This window comes from Octopus bimaculoides, chromosome 3 (assembly GCF_001194135.2).
Source record: "Octopus bimaculoides isolate UCB-OBI-ISO-001 chromosome 3, ASM119413v2, whole genome shotgun sequence".
Taxonomy (NCBI): domain Eukaryota; kingdom Metazoa; phylum Mollusca; class Cephalopoda; order Octopoda; family Octopodidae; genus Octopus; species Octopus bimaculoides.
The window spans coordinates 2,749,340-2,757,155 of record NC_068983.1 but is presented as its reverse complement, the minus strand read 5'-3'; positions in this window follow the sequence as shown (position 1 = coordinate 2,757,155).

The window sequence follows — 7,816 nt, the reverse complement described above, 5'->3', positions numbered from 1 at the left end:
CTCTCTCCCTCTCTCTCTCTCTCTCTCTTCACAAACACACATGCATATATGTTATACTCCTGTATACACACAGATATAACGAGTCAAACGAGTCAGACGAGTCAAAGTAGTCAACAATAATAATAACAACATCAATTAAGCCTTACATTTTATATTTTGCTTTTTCGATTATCGCTTTTCGACATCTCTAAAGTTTTTAACACAAGAGAGAGACTAAATAAAGGCGTCATAGATTTGGCGAAATCAAGGCTTAAAATGATGGGATTTGATGGCTTAAACTCTCATAATATTTAATTGAACATTTAAAATACTTAAACTGAGTAATAAAAATTATGGAAGTAAGTAGAAAGCAAAAAAAGACGAGAGAGAGTTAGTGAAAGTAAGAAGAGAAAAGAAGAAGGCCTAGGAAGGAATGAATATTAAAAAAAGAAGAAGAAGGAAGATATAAAGAGAATAAAGGAAGGGTGTTGGAAAAGAGGCAGAAGAGGAAGGGAGAATAAGAGCTTGATGGAGTGAAATAGTAAAACGAAACGAATGAGTCAAGACGATGGAAGAGGAAGAGCGAAGATTATAAATAGGTATGTATTATATTGGTGAGAGAATGGGAGATGCTGAAAGAGAGAGAGAGCGAGAAAGAGAGGGAGAGTGAGTGAGCGAAAAAGGAAGAGAAAGCGAGAGAGAGAGAGAGAGAGAGAGAGAGAGAGAGAGAGAGAGAGATAGAGAGAGAGAGAGAGAGAGAGAAGGAAACCAAAGAATTAAATAGAGAGATGAGAGAAGGAAAGATGATGTAGAGGATACGGCAAAATCCTTCAAGATTCACTATTCTTGATAAATATTTCAGCAACAAAAACATGGTAGACACAAATTTCAATGATGACGATTGCTAAATCCCAAATTAGCTACACAGAGATACCCTCACCGTTTGCTTAACTTTCACTTGCGGTATATTACTAGGCATACAATATACGGAAGGTTTTTCTGCATCACTCTGTATTGAACTTTGCGATTTAGGGAGAAATAAACTTATACATTTATTTATATGGAGTTTTGAGATATTAATGGAGGCGAAAAAAGAGACTATAAGATGAAGACAAAGGCTGAAAAGTTGAGGTGTGTATGGGTGTGTGGCTGTTCACAGAACAGATGTAAAAGTTGATCATTATTTAGGTGAAATGTCGAAGGAAATTCAATAGAGAAAAATACAATAGAATGGTTTTCCAATTATGAATACAAGAGAAGTAAATTTGCTAATAGATGTCAGTTCTCATAGGAAATGTCTTTGAACAGCTTTAAGAAATCTTTAACACAGACATTCACCAGACGAAGGAGAACATTATATATATCCATAAGTTATGCACAATTCTTTAAGAAGCGTTTCCAAAACGATTTTTAATATATTCATTCTGTAGTTCGAAAGTAGAATGAACTTGTTTTGGTGACGAGAAAATTATTTTTAAATGAGATGATTCGTTAAATTATAAAAAAAATTATAAGTGGGTTCGTTAATATGAAAAGAGATCTTTACATGTACCGAAGAAACAGAAATGAGATCCTTCAGAAAATGATTTGGCAAAATTCAACAACTAACTGACCTTCATCATTCAGTGACCAAGTGTGTAACAACAGAAACATAGCGTTTCTTTGCTTCACGTATTCTTTGTTTTACTTAAAGTTAAAATTATGTTATGCTTAAATACTTATGTTCACAGCCCTCTGGCAATTTCAGTTTAGCACACCAATCTTTGCTGAGACATTTGCTATTAACTGGACAAGAGGTCATGTTAACACGATTATATTAGAATTAATTTATATGACAGGGCACGTTACTTTAATTACTTTGTCTGTTTCAAAACCAAAATTCTTAATGTTGGCTGTACACGTTTAGCCAATATTTAACGAGTTTTATCGAATATCATTTGATATATTTGAGGACGCATGGCATGATGGTTAGGGTGTTGCTCTCACGATCGTGAAATCACGGTTTCAATTCCTAGACCGGATGGTGTGTTGTGCTCTCGAGCAAAACACTTCATCTCACTTTGTTCTGCAATCAACTGACGCGTGGTGCACCGTTGTACACTGTTCAGGCAACGTCAATTTGATGGAGGCGGGTGAGCTACTATACGGCACATACAGTTGATCAATATAAACAAATCATTTGTGAAGATCGTTCGGCAAAAGCTGAACGCTCAGACGTTGTTCTCGACAGAAGAGAGTCCATCTTTTAACTAATCTATATGCATAAATGACAATTTCTGTCTATTTGTGGCTGTGAATGTGTTTGCGAATTTGTTACTTTAACTCCTCCGAGACTATCCAACCAATCTTGATGAAACTTGACACGTGTGTGGGGCTTATGCTCATGCGGTCACTTACGTACTTGGAATTTCAAAAGCATCGATAATTTTTAGTCAGCATCGATTTTTCAAAAATCAATAGGACGTTTCAATGCAAATTCTCATATAAATGTTATGTTCTGCCATAACTTCTAAAGTTCTCAACTGATTTTCTTGAAATTTTATACACAGATGGAATATGCGCTATGCATGGGTTGAGATATTTACCTAGGCTACTCAAGCAAAGCGTAAGATGATTTTCATTAACTGATTAACGAAATTTGGCCTTAATTGTTGTGGGGTTAAATGTTCATCAATTATTTCAGCATTCTCAGGTTGCTGTAACATGTATTTTCTTAACACCTGCACTTAAAATTGTCACTTCTAACCGTTGCAATCGATATTTGATTTTCACGATTAGTCGAACTATACCCATGAAACACAGTCGTCAAATTAAGTGCCTTTTCTCTAAATACTTTTTTTATCTACTTTTCAAAATTTTATGTTCTTTTCTTTTTCATAGCACTCCTTTCTTGATGTTTCCATTGATAATATTTTTGCAGCTTTCCACTCATCTGACCAAGCGATTGTCATTTTCCGATTCCACACGTATTTATTTGTATTATTGTTTCGAGAATGAATTTGCGTATGCCTTCTATTATCTATCCTATGTCTTGATTTCATTTTTCGTCTGAGAGAAATTAGGCATTGTAATGGGTACTGGGAATATCCCCGCTCCCGGGTATTAACGGGCACCTCAGCTAGTCAGAAAATACATCTGTTGAAATCTTAAAAGTGTGTTTGAGTTCTTGAACGCCTCACTCGAAATGATAAAAAGATAATTAAGCCAGACGCTGTCAGGCTTCCAATGTTTGCTAAGACATTGCGAGGTGTAATGAGATAATATTTTTCTTTCCTGTGGGAGCTGCTTATTTTTAAAACGTATGAAAGAGATGCACGATTAAAAAACCTCTTCACTTTATGAAATGCTAGAAATGCGACAACGAATGATAGTTGTTAAATTCTTGAAGACTTTGGAAGGTGACTATTTGTCACATTAATTATATATCAATTTTTCATTTGTTTTCCTCCAGGAAAAATGTTTACGTTTTAAGTCTAGACTGAGAAAGTGGAATATCTATTTGTAAGTACCTATGTTACTTTGTTGTTTTTGTTAAATTTCCTAATAGTGAATGATGTGGTTCCTGACAGAGAGACGCTATTTATTTGAACAGCAGGAACAATACTCAAGTCAAACGTAGAAGTTCAAGAAAGTCTTTGATATCTCTAACTGTTTCAAAGAATGTAATGTTTTCTATCCTTCGTTTGGCGTAAACAATAGTTTGTCTTTCTTTTCTGTATTTTTTTCTCTTTTCCATTGTTTTTCCTTTTTTTCGCTTCCTTTCTTAACACCATTCAACTCTCTAAGTTTAATATATTTGATAAATTCGTTACTGTTTTGGTCACTCCTCCAATTGTGTTTGAATAAATCTCGTTTCCGTTGAAACATGTGGATCAAGTGTATTGTCATTGTTTCAACTTTGGAATTTCGGATTTGTTGCCAATTTCAGATTCACTTTCTCTTCACCCCTTTCCCTCTCTCAAAATATATTGATTCGTTAAATATATTATCGATATTTTCAAAGCTAGTTATGAACAGTATTTTCTTGAAGCGACAGGTTTAGGTCATTTCCGTTCATCATTCGCTATGTAATTATAAACTAATTTAATGTACAACTCTATAAATATGAGGTACTTGCAAAGTACACGCTTTATACATACATACATACATACATGCATGCATGCATCCATCCATCCATCCATCCATCCATCCATACATACATATATACATACATCCATCCATACATACATATATACATAACAGCCGCATCCTCATTACACGAGAAAATCCATTACCAAAATGACTTACTGAAATGATTCATTATTATTGCCATGATTCATTATTATTGCATTATATGACTTTTAAGCCTGGCCAAACTTTTACACATTTCATTACTTGCTAGACAACTGTGCTGGCTGGCAGGAGAAACAGGTGCCACCATATGCACTCTCTTAATATGTCTTTTTAGACCTCCACCTGAGAGGCACACCCTTCCACATTTTACACACGTTCTGTGATAGCCACATCATTGCTTATCATGGGTCGATTTCTATGAGAATTTTGATGGCTCACCAGGCCTGCACGACTCAAACACTTACACCCACAAACCACACACATAAATAGCAACATTCTCTTACTTTCCACACGTTCCCCCTTCTAAGCCCCCTCCTAATTATACATACGTACATAGGAGTTTTATTAAGCTAATATTCTACACGCTAAAGGCGGTGAGCTGACAGAAACATTAGCACGCCGGGCGAAATGCTTAGCGGTATTTCGTCTGCCGCTACGCTCTGAGTTCAAATTCCACTGAGGTCGACTTTGCCTTTCATCCTTTCGGGGTCGATTAAATAAGTACCAGTTAAGCACTGGGGTGGATGTAATCGACTTAATCCCTTTGTTTGTCCTTGTTTGTCCCTTCTATGTTTAGCCCCCTGTGGGCAATAAAGAAATAAATATTCTACACGCTATTATTTGTCGCTTTGTCTACAGTATTTTGGTTCTATTTTGATTACGTCCATTTATGTCATTCTTTGCCATTCTTTCTTAGGAGTTCGATAAGTCCTAGAGTGATAGAAGAATATTAAAACTACCATAACCGAATAAACCCTTGGCTGCAGTTCACGAATTGAAAGCAGTAAATAACTAACGGAATAGAGAATGGCGTTCGTAAACTCTTCGAGTCATCAGGAAGAAAACAAAGAGGGAAGGTGGGAGTTCCGGTTTGTTGAAATTCTGGGAAGGTAAGAGCTTTGGCCACTAATGTTTAAAGGGATCGATGAAGATGAATCATTACAGAATGATAAATCTGTTTCATTAGATCACAGCTTGCTGCCACTGACAGAATCTTGATAATCTTCCAAGCTAGGAAAGCCCTGGATGTTTATTCTGTGTTAAATGAGTTGTGTATAGTTTTCTGTAATGATTTCATCCAGTCATGTGACCCGGTGTTGTTCTAATGACTCATTATACACCAATTACAACATTTCACTCGTTAAATTAAGCAGATTGTGTTTTACCTCTACCGTTCCTCCCCTATAGTGTCACGTGACTGGAACGATGAAGCGAAATCTGTTTATCTTGATACTGCCAGTTAATGGGTTCGAATACCGAGAGGAGCAAAATCATGTTTTAAAATTTTGAAGTTGATAAAGTTTGTACCAGTAATACACTGGACTTCGTTAAGCTTCGTACTCTCGTCTGTAAAGCGTGATCGATCGTATCGGCAAAAATTATGTTTATAATTAAAATCATATAATGATCACTGTTAGAATATTTTGAATACCATGTTTACCTTTACGTGCTAAAAGCATGTAAAAACCAGGTCACCGATATTATAAACTCTAATTCATGAGTCGATGTATTTCGTGTAAAGAAACACGTTTTATTATGAAACGATGTTATGACTCTAATAAGAAACTTGTGGGTGATTTAGATCAGCGCAGAATGAATCGTTTCGATATTAGATTGGAAGGAAAAATGAAAAAATGGAAAATGAAAAAAATGAAAAATGAAAAATGAACAGCAGTAATGTAGTGTTGGGTGTTTAAAGAGAAATGACAAGACACCAGTAGAGTGCGTGGCTTAATGGTTCGGGTATTCGGCTCACGATATTAATGTTGTGAGTTCCATTCCTGGCGGTGCGTTGTATCCTTGAACAAGGCACTTTATTTCACGTTGCTCCAGTCCACTCAGCTGGCAAAAACGATTAGTACCTGTATTTCAACGTCTTGCCACGTTCTCTCAGAACTACGTTAAGGGTACGCGTGTCGGTGGGATATTTCACGAGCAGGCTCCTCCCTTGACCGGATCAACTGGAACCTTCGCCAGTGGCGTATTGCTGGGTCCTTAAAATCAATGACAAGATCAGCAGAATTGTTTCTTTAATCCCTGGAATATTACACAACGCAGCAGTGCTGCCCCACTAACTCCAAAGAACACTCGTTAATTACATAATTTCTTCTCTGCTGTAATCTGCTGTAAATTAAAATCCTTCACTCTACATATTGTAGCGGCCGATGAGAGTCTAATGTACTGGAATAGGTCATTAAGAGGTTAAAGGTTTAGGATGGCAAAGATGAGGTCGATCTATTGGAGTGGGTCATTGTGAGGTTAATGCATTTTATCTGATCAATAACTTAGACTTCGATAAAACTCATCCACCGCAGCAATCAAACATCCTACCCACTTGAATAGTTATTTATCGCTGATTTATTAAATGCTTGTAAATATCATTTTCAATGATAGTTTCAAAAAAAAAAAAAAATCGAAATGCTATTCTCAGAATGAATTTCTTCAGAAAAACGATTATATTTTCTGGAGAAAAATCTCTTCCAAGTTTCGGTGCTTCTCACTTCGTAATCAGGTTTAGACTTTTATTCTAGAATACTGTACTGTTTGATGAGCAGGTCAACGCAGAAACCTTAATGCGGTCGCTTGACATGCTAAAAATAACAGCCAAATATTCCTTGAATCAAAACATGGTATCTTAGGAAATAAGGATACATTGAAAACAGTCATAGATAAAATGTGTCTATAAGGAAAAGGAGGGATGTTCACGGTTAGAAGGGTTATGGTCATGAGTCTGCTCAAACAGGTTATTCCAAGGACGAAGCAACAACGGCAAAATCACAAGAGAAGTAACAAAAACGACAACAACAACAACAACTGTCGGTGGTTGTACTTAAAAGGAGATTTGTTGTTTGACAATATGAACAGCTCGATACAGTTTCGGTTCATTGATGGAAATGTTTCCCCTCAGAATTTTAATAATTTCCTGATAGAGGTGAATATTGTAACTTCTATTTATAACTAACACCAGGTTAGTAGATAGACATTTAATCTTTAAATCAATTGATCAATGTTTAAATCAATTGATCGATAATGAATATCATATAGAACGTCATATTTTCTACTGATATCATCGGAATATTATATAAGAATATTCAGTATTAGAATATTTGTCATAATCAGAAACGGTTCTTAGGAAAGTAGCATTATTTTTCTCTTTAGGCCGTTCAATTTTTCTCAGCTGATCAAATGACCAATTGAGTAAACCTGTCAGTAATGCACCTATAATGACTACCGGAAACAGCTGTGAGCCAAATTTACTCTAATAAAGGAGAAATATGTAATGATTATTATTTATACCTTCTCTTGCGTATCACTTTGTGTAAAAACCAGTTTGACTGGAGCCCAACCAAGGATTTACTGCATAGAATCGTGATGAAGCAGAACCTTGGACCCTGCCATTGGAATACTTGGAGTTCTTCACTAATCTTAACAATATTGTTAGCCTGGTGTACCAACGAAGAGCTTATAAGGTATTTTGCCTGCATTGATAATCCTTCACTGTATA